This window comes from Numenius arquata, chromosome 11 (genome assembly GCF_964106895.1).
Source record: "Numenius arquata chromosome 11, bNumArq3.hap1.1, whole genome shotgun sequence".
NCBI lineage: Eukaryota > Metazoa > Chordata > Aves > Charadriiformes > Scolopacidae > Numenius > Numenius arquata.
In genome coordinates, this window is record NC_133586.1 from 19,056,076 (window position 1) to 19,074,738 (window position 18,663).

The 18,663-nt window shown below is 36.7% G+C and overlaps 1 protein-coding gene across 1 annotated transcript in view; it reads left to right on the forward strand.

The window, feature by feature from the left end:
* Positions 1–18,663, forward strand: part of TLN2 (talin 2) — a 190,969-nt gene that overhangs the window by 61,395 nt on the left and 110,911 nt on the right. The window contains exon 3 of the mRNA XM_074155555.1: positions 2,308–2,390. The gene's annotated coding sequence lies outside the window, so the exon portion shown is untranslated. The remainder of the gene's footprint in view (positions 1–2,307; positions 2,391–18,663) is intronic.

Here is an 18,663-nt window from a genome sequence, read left to right on the forward strand (position 1 = left end):
CTGACTCTACAAGATAAATTCGTTTTTCTACTATTGAATATTCAGATAACTGAAAAATCTGTTACTTTAAAAGAAGTTATAATTTTGAAACATGATATTCTACTCATTAGGTTGCTCTGGTAGTATGTGCAAATGCATTGTTTTGTTCCTTCCCTTGTTCCTTCATATTTTTCCTTCCCAGTCGCGTTTCTGATTAACACTTACATGAGCAGGTAAACCCTCCTGATAATATGGTGAACTGGAAATTTATTTTTCTGTAGTTTTAGTTTATAGCTTGAAAACAACAGCTGATTTTCATTACTTTTTTTAGCAACGACTGCTAAACTGCATCTGAAAAGATCAGATTTCAAAGCAGTTTCCCAACCATTTCAATCACAATGATGGTAAAATAACAGTGTGTATTGAATTGTAAAATTTATTTGGGGATCTTTGTCAGATGTAACGAGAAAGAAGTGGTACTGGGATGGTCACTTCATTCTCTGCTACATCAGGTTTTGTTGTCCCCTAGATGTATTACATTCTTTAGACATTGAGTTTTTAATAGGAGCCCAGTGTCAGCCTTAATTGCTCAAGGCTTGGAGTAGAGTTAAAGATGCTTCCAGCTTGGTGCTCTCAGAACTTGGGTATTTGAAAGGTCTTTGTCAACAAAGGACAGAAAATAAAGAAATGTATCAATGTTGTAAGTGACTGAAATACTTGACAATTGCATTTGAAACAAATTTTAGAAATTTAATGTGTGTGCAAATACGGAGAAGTAAATAGTGGCTTCCAGGAAGTAGGGTGGCTAGCAAATTCCTGGGCTGTACTGAACAGGACTTTGGCGTGTTACTGTTACACAAATACTTTAATTACAGATAAATCCCTTATATGCTGTTACAGCCACCTAAGGAGCGCATCAGATACGCACACATTCTGTGCACTGAACTTGCTTTTATCCTGACCTTAAATTTTAGCAGAAAATCCATGAGGTGCAGGCTGGTGGCACACATTTAGATTAAACTTAATTGTACATTCTTTGTGCATTACTGAAGTCTTGGTATGTGTTGAAAAGTTGAATGAGTTTGGATTAGGGGGCTAAATTTCCAAGTAGCAAACTGTTCATTTTAATGCATGTGCAGGTGATCCTGCAGGATGCTAAAATAATTGTCCTAATGTAAACTGCATTTATTCTTACCTAGTAAATCTATTAACCTGCAGTTAATAGTTGCGTTGGCATAAAGCTGATGTCACTTAGAAGTCCACTGAAAGGGGAAAAAAAAAAATATCACTTTTCTAACCAACCTAAACAAGCAAAACATTCTATGATAATTTTATTCTATTGGAAATGTTTTTGCCAGCTTTGGTTGGTTAAAATTTGCAAGAATTCTTTTGTTGCTATAGACTTCCCTCAGGTAAGAGGCATTCCTTGTTATGTAGTACGTGTATGTGCATATCTGTGCAGTACATCTGTGCCTCTAAAAGTGATAAGTCTTGTAAACTTTAAGATACTTGAAGAGGTGGTGGTGTTTATTTCATAGCACTGGGGAGGAGAATTGATAAATTGCAATTTATTTTGGTGTTCAAACTGATGTGGCAATCTTCATGAGATGAATACTAAACATGAGATGAATATTATAAACCTATATGCTCTATTAGCTTTTGTTTAGAGTAAAAACTAACAACTAACTAGGAAAAAAAAAAAGAACCAAAAAGTTTGAAATACACTTTCTGCCATCTTTTAAAAACAAAATAACCATTAGTTCTATTTTTATTTTTTTGCAATCATACTTTAAGAAGGAGGTTCGTTGTGAAGGGAAATTGCCTAGAGAGGCTTGTGCTGCAATATTTTCTACCAAGTTACTCCACACAGAGACTGTGAACCGTAGAAAAACACAGTTAATGGAAAATAAATGTCTTTGAGAGGTCAGCGTGCTTGTTTAATTTGTAAATACCCAGACTTGTGCTTCAAGTTTTTTGTTAAGTCACTAGACAATTGCAAGGGGGGTGTGTGTGTGTATATATATATACACACACGTATATATACTCAGAGTATATATAATCAGAGTATATATACTCATTTATTATGACATTTTAAGTGTGAGTAATTTGGAAGCCTGGATCGAATTTTATTTTGTTGAACTTAAAGCTATTCTTTTTGGCAATGCATATTCCAACTCACAAAGAGAAAAGGAAACTTACAACTTCCTGAGTTGCTTCCTTTCCAGTGTGTTGGCAGTTCCTTTCCAGTGTGTTGGCAGAAGGTTCTTTAAAACTAGAAATTAATGGACTGAGGATAAATAACTAACTTGTTTGTATCTTGTGTTACAGACCTGGTTACTGGAAGCATTCCACATGGTCAAGCAGTACTTTCAGAAAAGCTTCTTTTCTATTAAATGAAGTTTAATTTTGAGGTAAGGTTCTGTTTCATTTTCTGTGAAGCATATAATGACATAAAAACTCCTACAGTAATTAAAAAAATTTATTTGCTGCCTGTATATACAAGTGTAATATTTTCTTTAGAGAATGCATAAAATGTATACAGCTGTGGCTGTGATGGTGAGGAGAGAAATCAAGCTGAAACATAACTGTGATGCATGAATATTGAAGCTTCAAGTAAACATTGCAATTAACAGCCAGGAGACTAACCTGACCATTACAGCTATTGACTATTTTTAACCAGTTTCCAGGGAGACTGGAGAATATGGTCATGTAACAAATGAGTTCTCTAAGCCTTAGGAAAAAGGGCCATGCCTTTCATTGGTATGAGAACAAATACCTGAGAAGATGACTTGACTTTGTCTCATCTTAATACATGGTGGCAAAAAGAACAGGGGAAAAAATCATTAGTAGAATAGCTTCACAGATAGATTAACATTTCTATACTGTAATGTTTTGAGAAGAGAATGTCACAAAGTGGTACAACTTGCTTTGGGCAAAATGTTGATAAATCTCACTCCAGATTCTTAATCTCTTGGAGTTATTTTGACCTTGTACACATTACTGTTCTAAATGTGTCTCTGGCTTTGACTGCTCATCTGGAAATGGTCCTTGTAATACTAAAAGGTCTCTAATGGAATTTTGTCCTGCTATTCTCCATGTTTGAAAAACATCTTCAGTGAACTTTCAAAGCAGCCTATAATTAAAGCAGCATGTCAACTTATATCAGATATGTCTAAGGACAAGGTTAAATGAAGTAAAATCACTAAAGAGTAAATAGTTACTTAGGATACATGTTCCATCATAGGTAAAAATATTAAGAGAAGGCTAGATTGTTAGCAACACTGTTTTGTTCTTGTTATTATACGTTAGACCTAAATATTTGTAGAGCGTTCTTGTAATCAAACCTGTCAGTAATAACCTTATAAGTATTGTGTTTTTAAGAATTAACATTGCATTAAGTCCTCTTCTGTGATGTCTCTGTTCTCCTCATTTCACTGATGCTGCTGTCAGATCACTGTTATCAGATGCAGTATCAAATAATACAGCTAAAGATCTTAATTAGTGTTTGATTTTAGAAACTTTTTTAAAAGTATTATGTATTTGTGTACTTAGACTAATTATGTCTGGCTGTATAACTGATTGAACTGGATTGGTAACTACTTACTAATCAAACAAAACAGGTGCTTTTGTGAATATTCTTGGTTTCTTCACTGTGAACGGAGATTTCCCTCAGGAAATGTTTTCAGTTCATTCATGCTGGCCTGATACAGGAATGAATCTCTCAAAGTCCACAATGATTTCCCTCCTTTCTGTCAGCAATATGTCAGTGCTGGTGGCTGTTGGATATGTAAGTGAATGGTAGGAGAATAAATTTGTGCTCAAGAAATTCAGTGACCTCTTCACACAGGTTCTTGGTTAACTGGTGGAACAGTATCCCAGTAGTAGCAGAAAGTAAGCGTAGTCACTAGTGGAATGATTGCCAGTGAAGAATATGAATAGTAAGGAATGCTTCAAGCCCTTTACTTCATGTGTACACTAGAAGGAAAACAAAAGCTAAAACTTCTGAAAATTCTTTCAGTTGGCTTTAAGTGTTGTGCTTTCTTGGAATTTACTAACACAAAAATGGCCGAGGCTGATTTTTGCCTGTCTGCCATGATTCAGTGTTTTTTCTGCATCAGGTAGTCTGGATATTAAGATATGAGAAACTTGCTGTTAAAAAAAACTTGCTGTTATATGGCTTTGATAGGGTGGCTCACTTGTCAATATTGAATGAGTCTGAAAAGCTACCTGCATTGTTGCTCTTCAGTGGATTGGCTAGCAGTTCTCTGAGAAGAAATCTTAACCTTTCTTAATTTAGTTAAAAGCCATATCAGTTTGTAAAACAGCAGAGCCAAACAATTGCAGCGGACTGTAAGCCAAGTAAAACCTACTTATAAAAAAAAAAAAAAAAAAAAAGGAAAAACCAAAAAGTGTATGTGCTAAATTATTTTGTTGACTCTCTCTCATAGGTGGAAAACATTTTAAAATATTGTTATAGGAAAATGCTTCTCCATGTCCTAATGTGTATTATACAACATTAGTTTTTAAAGGGGAAAAAAACCAAACAAAAACATGTTTTACATGGAGAATAGCTCAGCACAATATGCTGTTTCCCTCTATGAAACTGAAGAAAATGAAGTCACATTCATTTTAGTATGTTTTACCATTTAAGTTACTTTAATGGTGGTGATAGTTGAATTTTTCTTAAAGCAATACTGATACCATGACGCACGAAATGCTTATGGACTTATTCCAAAGATAAATATTGTGTGTCAGCATATAACTTCTGCTGCAGTCATTACAGTCATATAGGGCAAGCAAGTCTGCTCTTATGCTGCGACAATTTTGAGTGTTGCTCCCTTCATTCTGAGATTTTGTTCCGTTTGCATTTATTTTGTGGTGGGTAGTGCATTGTGAGTGATTTAAATTAGCCATTCTTTTGTGTTGTGCAGTAACTATAGTCTTTGTAAACCAAGTTATCACCAATGGTGAGCTGGTTTTAAGTCCCCAACCTTGATCAGTGGCTCAAGGGGATTTCTATGTATTGCATGTGTTGAATATTCAAAATCATCACCCCAAGATAGAAAGCTTTTTAATTGACTTTGCTTCTGTTCTCTTGACTAAAACTCGCAAAAAGGCTTTGTGAAGTTTGTAAGTACAGAAACGTGCTGATGTGTACAATTTTAGTTCTGGGAACACATAGACTAAAGATGAAAATGGTCAAAAGGCTGCTGAATGACTGCTTTGTTCCAATGCTGATACAACAATTCAGGACTCCCTCAAGTAAGAATACAATAAATTAGTTTATTGTTAAAATTATTTATTCTAGACATCTTTATCTTTTTTGTATGCAATCCAAACTAAAAATTAAAACTTCTTATTGATGCACTTATTTAGGGTGTATAAATAATCAGGTGAAAAGTTATCTAGCTCTCTTCAGGGTGAATGAAAAATCATATTTAATCTTGTCATTTCATTAAAACAGCAGCGCGTAACTAGCTTCCCTTTGAAATTTCCCATTCAACTTTCTGTGTTTCCAATGTGAAGATTATTGAGGCCCAGGAAAACATAACTGTCTTGTTGAATGTGAGAAACTCGTAAGTAATTTAAACTTAGTTTCGTGTACTTCAAGAAAAGCGTTGGGTAAAAGGCTAGTGGAAGAAGACATTGTTGAAGGCCTGTGCTGGTTCTGACGAAGAATGAGTGGGGAAGCAGAGGCTCTCGGGGGGAAGATGATCTAAGTAAATGAATGGCAGCATCCAAGTCTCTTTTCCTGAACAGTGACCTAAACCCCAAACAGGATGTTACTTTCAGCTTTTGTTAATAGTGTCACTTAAACATTGAAGTTGCACTTAAAGTAACTGCTGCAGTGTGCTTTCCACAAGACACAGGCACTTTGGTGAAGAATAGTTGTAACACAGCACATAATAAGCAAGTAGGAAACACCAGTAAAACTGAGATTCCTGCCAAAGCTGGATAGATTCCTGTTTTGAATACCAGGCTTGCTTGAGGAATTTTTCAATACTTGATTTCAGTATTTTGATGCCTTTTTTTCACCATTTTGAATGAAGTGTATGCTTTATTCCAAGAGAATAGCATGTAAATAGAACTTGGAATGGTGAGGAAATCTATTTGATGTTTTAATGCAAAATAGGGAGTGGGCTGGGAAATAGTGGTATGGGGTTAGGTTCTAATAAGTAAGAAAAGCATTACACAAGGAAACATTTCACTCCTGTCTTGTCTAGTTGTTACAGTAAGGTGTATCTTAGAGGGAAAGGATTGGAGTTGCACAAGCAAATAAAATAAAACAGCATAAAAGGACTATTCCTTATAAAGGGACATTTCTGTAAGAATGAGAGGTATGTGGAAGTCTTGAAAGAATAGGTCAATTAATCTTACGTTTATGCAAAAGATTTCTAGTGTAGGTTTTAATAGTTCATATAATAATAATTCAGCATGAATGCTGTACGTGATTCAGGTAAGTAATATAAGATTTAGCACATTGCTTAATTCTAAATAGATAAATATCTTGTAAAATCAGTGATTTGGGGCATTTCTTTTATTAACTGTGGTAGTAGTGCTTCTGCCCCTCAAAAAAACCAGTGGGTTAATGCCACTAGTATCAGCAATTATACTGAAGTTTTATTTCAAATGTTTCCATTGAATATTTTCTCTATATCCTTCTGCTGCTAGTTCATGGATAGGATTACTTCAAATTATTCAAGTATTGCGTTATTAATCAGACTGTAAATATATAATTCAATATGAGCAATCCAGTGAGCATTCCCTTGAAACTGGAGTTGATTAATGATGCTGAGCCTGCAGTAACTATCAGGTGGTTATATTTTAAATGCTTGATGCATGTTGTTGAGGTCTTAAATTTACAGCTGAAGTAGTCAGCCATTCAGTTAGTGATGATAGTGGAGGGGCAAAGAGTAGGAGGAGCGCTTTGACCCTGAGTGCACTCATTGTACTAGACAACGTATAGGGAAAAGTGTTTTCTCTTCAATCCGTTTTCAATTGTAAACTTTCTCAATGATACACAATGCTTAAAAGCCATGATGATTTTCAGGGATGTATGTGTGCATGTGCTTGTATCATACATACACAAATATGCTGTATTTATGTATTATTAGTGTGTTAGTATGCATGCACCTAAAAATATAAATAATATATCAAAGCCAAGTAGTACTTCTAAAACTGAGACTTGGTATATCATTAAACATGTTATTTACCATGTTAGTCACTTTAATGCCTTTTTACTAACACATTTTTTTAAAATAAAGCTGAGTTCTTTAATAGTTTGATTGTGAACATGCTATGTGTTTCTACAGTTGTGGTTTATTTGTTCCTTTTCAGGTTGTAATAGATACCAAAATAGTTAACAGATCTTTATTAAGTATTAGCGTAATCTCTTGCCCATATATATTGTGCTTTGTTATTTGCTACATAAATAGCGTGCTTGAAAAAATCCAGTGCTTTGCACTATGGGCAGAAGAAAACCTTGATGAGAACAGATGAGGATAGATACAGATCTCTATTTAGAAATACACCCCTCCTTGTGTTTTTATATGGAGTTAGGGGGATGATGTTATAACATACTCTATTTTGAAATACAGGTTTATAACTGTTGAATTTTCACAACATTAGTAGCAGCTTAGATTTAGGGATTCTATTGCACTAATTGTTCCTTTAAGCCAGGAATTGTTTTCAAACATAATTTAAACACTTTAAAAACCCCAGAAGATTTAATGTGTGACATCAGGACCTTGTAAACAGTCTTCTGTTTCTCAGAAGAGAAGTGCTGGTTCCAGATGAGACCCATTTTCTGGGTGGCAAGTTGAGTCTATATTTTGTGACAGACAGAATTCCATGATTCTGTAGCTACTTGAAGCTGGAGAGGTTTTACACAGTGATGGAAAGAATGAGTGTCCCTGCACAACTGTGTCCTATGTTGTTATTTATCCAAGTTTTGTCTTATTTTTTGTCTTATCTTTCTTGGATTTATTTTCGGGATTGCCTGAAACTCACTGTGGAGGTCAGCAGTAAAAAAGAAAGTTTTGGCATAGGAGCAAGAGCTGGGAACGCCCTAGACATTATACAAAAAACAAAACTAAATCAATTTGGCAATGTAATGTTGTCTGTGGAAATCAACACTGAACTCTCCACTGGAACTGGTGAATGAGAAACAGGAATTATAATTTATTGGAGTGAAAAAGAGATGTTCAGCTATTGCTTTTAAGTCTTTTAAATAAGTTGACATAAACTAATTTTGTTGTGATTATTTTCCTTTAAGTATGTTGTCTGAGGAGTAGGTATTTTCAGACTGTATATTTAGAATCATTGGTGAATCTGTGAATTTTCCAACTGGGAAATCTTGTTGCCCTACTTACTGTCACCTTCCTTAGCTTAAGACCTTTTTAAATGGAAAATCTGTTTGCAGGTAGAAACCCTACTGGGAGAATAAGTCATTGCCTGTCCCCGATTTGCAGCTCAGTTGATTGAATTGCAGGACCACTTCAAACACTTGTGACTATCTGCATTTAAGACACTCCTCTGATTCCCATTAAGTAAAAAAAATCTTCAGTCTTGGAGAGGGCTACTTGGTGAGTATTCTCGTAGGTAGCCAAAATGATAACTGTGAAACGTTGATCCCAGCTAAAACAAGTTGAAGCCCTATCTGTCTTTAGGTAGGAAATGATATCTGTAGCTGTAAATTGGATCTCAGATTGATTTCCCATTTGCTGCTGACTATAATCAACAGAAGCAGTGACAATGACAGATTATTTTTCCCGCCTGCACTTGGAAAACAAGCTCTTCTCTTGTTTTATGCAGTAACTTTTTTATTGCCCTCTGGTCTTTTTGTGTAATTGCAAAGGGTGGTGGCTTAAATCTTTTAGGATGCTCTATGTAGTGCAGAATACTGGAATGAAATAGGAGTGATGTGTAATGGTCCAAGATAGTGTTTATTCCTTTGTGGTCCTATTTCATCTGTGAATTTCCTCACTAAACTGCATTCCCCATCTATGCTGTTGACCATCAGCTGAGGTGGAGGAGGTCCTGGTAGGTAATTTTATTCTGACTTAAACTGGGTTTTCTGGAGGGATGGCTTCTGTGGAGAATGTACTTCGAAATCCTTTTAGTAATTGACACATTTTAAATGATGGTGGTAGCTGGAGTTAAATGCTTTTTTGTTGTTGTTGTTATGAGTTTATGCCTATGTCACAAATCCTAGCCTATCTAACATGCTCTCTTTTCAGTTGTGTATATGCACGTGTGTGTGTTCATATGCGTTTGTTCATATATACATGTATATGTCTATGTAGGTGTAGAATGAGTGTGTTCTTCCATATATAGCATATCTATGGTATATTCCTGCTCTGTGTGAGTAAAGCATTTTAAGACATTTACGAAATCTAATAGTTACAAGGCATAAGAATCATTTAGGTACATCTTGAAATAGGCTTTGCTAAGAAAAATAATGGAATATCTGAGTTCAGGCTCAACAATTTGAAGTCTGCCAAGTTGACTTTGAGCTTTTCAGTAAGATTACTGCCAGAGTCTGTCTCTGCACACATTTGATGTAGGAGGAGGTTTGACCTTAGATTAGCACACAGTTGGCAGTGTGCGAGGATAACTATAATCTAATTGACATGTAATGTTTGCGCACACTGTTACACCCTGATAAAAGTGCAGCAGTGTTTTATGATCCCTTCCTTTCTGTTTCTGTTGTAGGAGTAGCAGCTGCTTTGGCATTCAGTCCTGGTCAGAGGACTCCTGAATCCTCAGATTTAGGTTTTTCTGAAGCTTAAACATATTCAGAAATTTTCACAAGTATTACACCAACCTGTAATTTCTTTCCTTATCCAGTAGTTGTGAGCTTTTTACCTTGGGGGTATGGAGTACTCTTAAAGCCGCAGTGAAGTGAATGCTTATGTGCTTTCTAGTACTGTCTGATTCTTAATTATGGTTTTATTTAATCCTGTATTAGTATGTAGTATCTTCTTGAATGATCATATCATTTTTAACTCAGAGTAAACCCTAAGATTTTATCTTTACCGGACATACTTACCTATTCTTTAGTTTCTGTTGACTTTTCACAGTGGGCTGTCAGCAGGATATACTTTACTTTTGGACCAATGTTTTACTGTTGTAACTATTAAGTATCTGTCCTGTACAACAGGCACATAATGGCAGGGTTTAACAAGAAGACAGGAAGCATCAGTATCTGCTGCTGTTTGTATTTACATAGATGTAGTGTATTATGGAAGTCAGTGTTACGTTGCATGCTGAGCATTTGGGATGGGAGGCATTTTTACTGATGTGACAAGTTCTGGACTTATATCCGGGTGGGAAAGACAGGCAGATAGCATTCAATGTCCCCTTTGCTGCCTTTTTTATTTGTCTTTATTCTTAAGACAGTGATTTAAAAAAAAAAAATCAGACACTGGTAATGAATGTTTCCTATGACAGTGATTTTTGCTGTCGTTTGTATTCCTGGCAAGCTCAGTAGATACTGAAGTTTAAATAACGATTGTAGCTCGAGCACTTGGATTTGTATTGAACCATACAGTTTTCAAGTGCACTTCATCTTTCTATATATGGCTGTTTTAACATAGAATGAATTTTAGCACACTCTGTGTTCTTGAACAGAGAAGGTTAGAGTTAGCTTGCCTGGAGAGTAGCTATAACTTTTTAACTGGGACCTGCTTTGCCATGCTTTGCTTAATATAAATGACAATCAGTGTCAGGCTGTCAACCTGAATTTTCACTGAATGACTGAGCTCTTTACCAAGCATCCTGCTTTCCAAATGGGCCTTCAAGAAATAAAGATTTTTGAAGTCAGGAATTCTTTCGCCTTCATCCTCAATTTGTGAAGATTGTGGATGAGCAGGTAAAGTTCACAGTGGAGATGATGGTTTGGTTGTCAGCATGTTTTGTGTAGTTCTCCTTCAAGTTCTTCTAAGCTTACTTAAATAGGTGGAATGCTGACTTGCTAGACTACAGTTGCATTCATTAAAATAACATTTTATAAATGTTTACTTTTTTTCTGCCTCACTTCCTGTTTTAGTGAACTGCTTTAAATGATTGTACTAACTGATTATTGGGATAAATTGATCAAAACCTACTGAAAGCAATTTCAGTGCCTGTTAAGTCCACCGTTTCACATCAAATCAATGAGAGCAAAGAACTATTCCACATAAACCCCATCACAGAGTTGGCAAAAATAATTTTACTTGAGCCTCACTAATTTTCTCGTTCTGTGTAGCAAAGCTGCTTCTAAAGACTTGTCTACCCCATTTAGTTCTGCATCATTATGCTGATCAAAACAATCAATATGGATTTATTTCAGGGATTTCAGTAGCTAAGTAGATTTTATTTTATGCAGTTTCAGCTTCCGTAACAAATTAGAAGGCTTTTTATAAAGCTTGTAAGAAACTTGAGCAGACTATTAATTGTCTTTGTGTTCCTTAAGGTAGGTAATTGAGCAGAGAATGTATGAAGTGACAGTTGACTGCCACTCTCTTCAAAGAAAATGATCAAAAAGTTCCAGGGTGGCATAAGGTGATGTTCAGGAGGGTGGGAGGAAAGCAACAGAAGAATTCTTGTATGATTTACCATGACACTCTTTTCTGGAACTTAGCAATACTGTTTCCGTACCTGAAGAAAAAGATTTCTTGATTTTCTTTTGAATGGGCAGAGTGTATTACTGTACAAAACTCAGTATTTTCTAAACTCTGCCTACATGTGTCACTTAAAAAAAAAAAAAAAAAAAGGAAATGCAAGGTAATATCTAGATCACAGTAGGTGAACCCAAGAGGTCATACCATAGCTGTGTCATTTAATAACTATATTAACAACTCTGGTTTATTGCATCCTACTTTGGAGCTGTTGCCAAGAATGGCAGGCATAGTTCAGAGCTTTGAGTTGGGGCTTTGAATTAATTCAGTGAAAAAAAGCATTGAAGTGTGCTCAAAGGTTGTAAAATTAGACATAAAAGCTTAAAAATTTTCCTTCAAAACATTATAGCATTTCAGCAATTGAAAATAATGTGAATATACAGAACTGTGCAAGCCTGGATTTAACAGCCCACTTGTTCAGTTCAACCTATTACTGTTGTTGTTGTGATTTAGAATACTCAAATCTGCTGCTTTGGAAAATCGTTTTCATATCAGTTTAACTCTTCCACAGAAAATAAAGTATTTGTAATCTTAGTTTATTCTTCTTATCCTATAATTTACCTATGTGCTTTTAAATTACCAGAAATCAGGAAATATATTTGAAGTTATTTAAGTATATATTTAACTGTAAGTAAGTTGCAGCTCTTGTGATAGGCCTAGATTAGCCTTACAAGCAGTAAAGTAACACAAAAGGCCTCCCAACAACAAACCCCACAAAAAAACCCCAAACAATAACCTCCCCCCAAAAAACCCCAACCAAAAAAACCCAAACCCAAAATAAAACACCAAACAAACCCACACCAAACAAAAATGTCTTCTGTATCTCGGATACTGTTTTATTTATACTCCTAGGATCTGTGAACATCTTTCTCACCATCCTCCCAAGGACTGTCTTAAAAGTAGAGATTCTGTCTCTACAACAGAATCATTTCCTTTGGAGAGGAACCAAGCAAAAGGATGTTGATTCACTTCTGATTTCTACAGAAACTCATGTTCCCTGTTTTCAGCTTTCTCCTGCAGTGTTCTTGCAAAATCAGAACAGAAGCCTGGAAGGCCTCTTCAAAGTGTTGAGTCATTGACTGCCGTATTGGAGGCTTCTGCTCCTGAGGCTAATGACTTCTATGTTAGACTGGTTCCAGTTGACCTCTTTGTTTCTGTTATCTAAAACCTATTTCAGCTCTGTTTGGAACAATGACATTCCTCCTGTAGTCGCTTGCATGTATCTTCAAAAGGAAGTATGAATTACAAGGAAGTTAGTTTGCAAATACGCCTTTTGACTTAAAAAGCAAACTGTATTTTAATTGCTAATAAGCTGACTGTCCTATAAACAACTCTTAATTAGACTCGGATATTTTAGTCTCTTATATAATTCTGCTTATGGGTACTTCCTTTCTGGATTCTTAGCAAAATAGATGCTGTTCCTGTACAACTACATGTGAACTGTGAATGCCATGATTAATGCTTACTAATGATTAAAGCCTACTTTCACAGTAGCCTTTCAAAGCTTGCCCTACTTCATCTCCATTTTTCTGTTTTTCAAGTGGGTTGTTTTTAAGATTTAGCATTGCATGCAACAGATAAATGCTGTGAATTTTTCCTGAGATTTTTGAAGATTTTAACTGTAAACTTGGTTATCAGGATGTGTGGGGTGTGTATACAGGAGTTGTGGTTGAGTAGGGCTTTTCTTGGGGCAGGGGGACATATAGGAGGTCTTTATATAAGAAGGTCTTCATATAAGAGGCCATCATAACTGATGGAAGGAAGGATTACACTTTTTGTGCTTGCTTGTTCAAGCTTGAAGAGTTCTGACTAGCCACCCCAGATACCATGCGATGCCTGAGGTTGTCAGGCTACTTTTGGACTCCCCTTAGCTGGTATCTTTGTACTCATTGCCCGTTTAGAACATCAACTTTTACTGTATTTGTTTACTGCTCTTGCCTTCATCTTCAAACTAATTAGAGGGAAATTGAGATTATTATTTTGTTTTAATTATTTTTTTCCTTTCTGGTCACCACAAGAGTGCATACTGCTCCCTTCTAAACTTACTGACAAGACACAACTTCCAGTCCAGTGTTTAAAAGTGGGATGTTTGCACATCAGTGATAGTTGTCCCTGAAGCACCTCTCTACACTGTTCTCAGTGAAATGACAAAGCAGCTGACCAGTGATGATATCTTCAGTGGCTTGTCCATTGAGGAGTTGGTGATGTAGGCCTTGCTATGACATACAGACATATGTTTCAGGCATACAACCCACAGATGATTGTTCAGCTCCTATACAATGTTCTGGTGGAAAATCAACGTAGTGTTCTAGGAAAACATATCAATAGCACCCTTTAAGCACCTTTGAGAGCATTGTGGTATAAATGAGTTACAAATTGATAGCAGTGGAGGGTGATCTTACTTGGAAAGAATGTGTGATCTTTTATATGGTAAGCATCTAAGATTCCAACAGCAGCAAAGACCAACTAGTTTAAATGCCATTGAAAGTTTGTAGTAAAATGTGTGTCGTTATCTTCCGTACCTGTGCAATCATCTGCCCGCTCACATGCTTTGTGGTTCCATCATCCTTGATTTTGAAGGATGACACTTCCATTTGCGTTCAGAATCTTGGAAACATCAAATGTAGTTATCGGTACAACTGGGTTTATATTTTTGAGTGTCTGTCGCTTAATGAGGTCTTACCAGGTGCCAGTCCACTAAACAAGCATTTGGTATGTCGCAATAGAATTAGATGTTCAACTGTCACTAACAACAGAAAATGTAACCTGTCCTGTTTTCCTGGTGCCCTGTGCCAGCAGGTAGGTGGTGGGAGTACCGAAAAGAATAGGGAACTCTTGTCCCACTGGATTGTCTTACAAAGTTAATCTAGAATAAAAATACATAGCTTTGCCTATACTAGCATGTACACATGCAGGTTTTTAGACTTCGACAGTTTCATGACCTAGATTTGTGTTTGCTCAAGCTTGAATGAACCAGTTAAGAAGTATCTCCAGGGAAACAGACCTCTACTAAATCATAGCAGAGCTTTGCTTTTAACCATAGCACTGGCAGTGACAACTTTCCTTTAACTGGGTAGGCGTAGTCCATATTTGACAGTGTCAGTGTTGGCTGTTCTACATTTGCCTAGTTTAGAAATGCAGATATTTCTGGGTTGTATTTTGCTTTAAACTCTTTATTGGCAAGGGTGTGAAATGGAAGGCAAAGAAGTGTTTATATCCTTATAGCATTAAGCAGAGATAATATTAAGCTGAGATTTTGCATTCTTTGTTTGCTTAGCAGTGTAGTTCAAAATATACAGGTAACATCCTGGCCCCATCAGCTGTCAGACACCACAGATGTTAGGGTAGGAATGGCACAAATAAAGCCAGGTGGGTTTGTGAATGATCCGGTACGTCAGTGTTCACTAACTGGTCTCCCCTCTAAATCTCATTCTCCTGTGCATCTGGTAAGCCGTTCTTCCCCCGGTTTATTGTATGCTTTTAGTTAGATGATAGTTGATTCCTGTTGGTATTATGTGATGCAGACTTCTGTCCTCATCAATATTCAGAGACACAGCCTTTTTGTTAAAGAAAAATAATTTAACTGTTCATTGAGTATGGATCTGCTTCTAAGCCCACACCTATTGTAACTTAACAGTAACAGCATCCCAGCTCTAGCTGTTGTGGGAGTGTGTCTATGCAGGGAGCTTTTGGGAAGGATACAGTAACTTCAACTGAGAATTGACTAAAGCTGTGCAAATGGAAATACAGGTGATTGCTGCAAGATGTATCTTTCCGGGGCACAGTGACCATTCCTTACCACATGTTGCTCCTTCTCCTCTGCTGGAGAGTACTACTGCCTTGGATGCTCTCACAAATCATGTGTGTAGTCATTCCACAACCCAATTCTGTCAAAAAGTAAGGGAAAGATTCATCAAAAATGCAGTGGCCAACACGAAAAAAAAACCCCAAAAACCAAACTGTCAGAATTGCAGCTGTGACAGGGACTGTTAACTTCTGGAGCTGAAAGGGAGCTGGTTGCTGCTGTGGTTACACCATTGCTGAATTGCAGCGGTGTAATGTCAGGCGTTCCTCCAACTTGAAGTTACTTTGCTCTAAAGAACCTTAATATTGCCTCATTCTTATGTCTTACTTTTCGGTATTTGATAATATCTTGGGGTTTATATGTTTGAAATATTTTTGCTTGTTTGCAAGGTATCTCTGTGGGCACACAGAGGCCTGCTCATTTTGGTTCAACCCCTGGTGATAAGCTTATTTTGGGATTTCCCGGAACCTGGGCACTGGGACGGTTCAACATGAGACCTTGACTTACCCACTTCACATAGGTACTTGCAGGCACTGGGTTCTCTCACTGATGATCTGTGGATTTTTTAAGAGCTCAGGGCTGCTTCTTCCTCTCCCAAACCTTTCAGATCCTTAATTTATTACTTCAGTCTCTAGGCTTTGCAAGTACAGATCAATCATAGTCTGATTTAGAAATTACCTACTTCATTACTCACACAGCATTAGACTTAGTACCAGGCAAACCATTCTTTCCAAAATCCTCTTAATTTCCAGGAACACTTTGACTTCTGGTCAGCCATTCCAAAGGCTGAGTGATATTGGGGAGGAGAGAGTCCCTTACCTGCACAGAGAAATATTTAAATGTGGTGTGAATCAATGTATAGAAGATAAGGGGAACACAGAAGGTATTTTTCCCTTGTTTTTCTCTGTGATCTCAGCCCTTTTTCTTGACCAAGTTCTTAGTTCTTTTGAGAAAAAACAGCTGTCCTATTTTGGCTGTTACCCAGGAGATGGAAACTGCCTGTCCTGGTTATTACTGAAAGCCAAGTGGGGAGGTTTAGAGCCTGAGGTTAATTTGGAGGAGGCAGATGAAAACCTTTGTCTAAAGTTTGAGAACACAATGTTGGAGGAAGCTGATAACTCATGGACTCTTATCATATGCTATCTTTGAAAAAGGCATCCTTTCTGTCTCTCAAAACAAGAGCACTGAGTTGGAGACTAGACCACTAATGTAAGGAGCTGAATTTGACTCTGAAAAAAAGGAGGGGTATTGAGAGGACACAGTAACAGGTTCCCAACTTGTAAAATTGTGTTAAAGATGACAGGAATCAATTTGCTGTGTTATTTTATGTAGGGCAGGGAAAAAATGTTCTCTTGCAGAGTGGAAGACCTAGATTGAAAACTTGGGTAGGTAAGGAAGAACCACCCAAAATGTAGTAGTAGTAAAAAGAAAAAATAAAAATGGAGCAGCTTTCCTGTGGATGTTGTGGACTCCATTTCAAAGGAGCTTTGTCAGAACGGATTAGATGAGCATCTGGCAGGGGCAGCATAGGGATGCGTCACCTCACAGTGCAAGGGAGTAGGCTAGGCTGCCTCTTGAGGTTCCTTCCAGCACGTTTTTACGGTTTTTGTGGTGCATGATCACAAAGTGAAAATATTAACAGGAGGAGAAACTGCTTAATACATTTTAAAAGAACTTTTTTTTTGTCTAAGTTTTAAGAAATGGGACCTCTGCTTGTTTTTAAACTTAAGAAGTATGTGACGCAATGCTGTACTGGCGAAACTGCTTTCAAGTTCGGACTGACTCTGTTCTGGGTCTCACAGATGAAATTAAGTTTATCTGAATGCTTTGGTTTTCTAAATTTATGCTAACCTAGTAAAAGCAGCAGTAAAAACAGCAAAATCACAATAACTTTAGCAGAATATTTTAATTCGTTGTTGGTTGTTTGTTTTTTTTGTTTTGGTTTGGTTTTGTTTTTTTTTTTTTTTAGATTTTTCCAGTTAAAGTTTCATGGTCAGTCATCACCGTTTGGTTTTTCTTTGCTCCTTTTTCTCCATTCAGATTAGACCATCCAGATTAGACACTGGAATGAATTTTGGTGTCCCTTGATGTGAGTTAGTGCCCTTTTTTAGTGTTACATATAAAAGAGTTAACTAAAAGATTAAGTAGATTTTTCGATTTGCAAGTAACTGTATTTATTTTCATGCCATAACCTTCTGACCCTTCACCTTAAAAGAAAATGTTATTTTCTACAATATTAAAAGATTCAGCTATACATAGGAAGCATAATGTTACATCACTGTAACTTACATGAGACCCTCTACTGTCAGTGCCGGTAATACAGGATTTGTATGGCATGAAACTTTCAAGTCAGGTGCTAATTTATGATTATTCAGTCGCTTGTCTAGTATTCCACTCCAGAAAGTTGTCAATTATTCCATTACACACAAAGTTTTTTCAGGTGGATCCTATTTTCTATGGTAAAAAAGGTTTAATTTGATCTTTCCAATGGTGCTGCAATGTGTGTGTGCAACTGTATTATATTCACTTTGCTTTAACATCAGAGAATAGAAATTCAGTCATCTGTATTACTTCTTTATATGTTAGCAGAAGAGAGGAGACCTCTTTTAATGCCCTTACTCAAGTTATTTTTTTAAAAGACGATTCTTGAATGTGCTTGCATTTTTTTTTCTGAACAACTGTTTCCCTTCAACCAAAGTCATTCATACTAAAAGTTAAGACTGCAGCTTGTTCATGGGAAGTTTGATAGGAAAAGGTCAGTATCCATTCTGCCTTTTAATAGACAAGATAATCAGATGGAGTCTGCAGATATGTGTGTGGCTTCAAGTCTTACCTTCAGGTTCAGTAGAAAGCAAAGAGGAGAGGAAAGCTTTATCTAGCATGTACCTGTTCACTGGTGTTGCTTCATAGCATTTCCTCTTTCTAAGAGGAGTAGAAAATAGGAGAGAGTTCAGAGGTTTCAGTATAATGGCTGTGCTCTCACCCATTGACCGAACAAAGGGAGCAGGGATTGTGGCTCACCTTACCAAAAGGGAAGCTGACAGACAGACAGGTTTCAGAGGTCACCTGTGAGTTAGAACAGTTTCCTCCTGAGCAGCTTGGTCAGACTGTTTTCCAAACTGATCTGTCTCTTTTCCAGCTGTTTAGTGTGCTGCCTTTTTTTAACAGTTCATATAAGTACACACAAAAAAAATTTTTTCTTCCTGGGGCTGTTCTGAA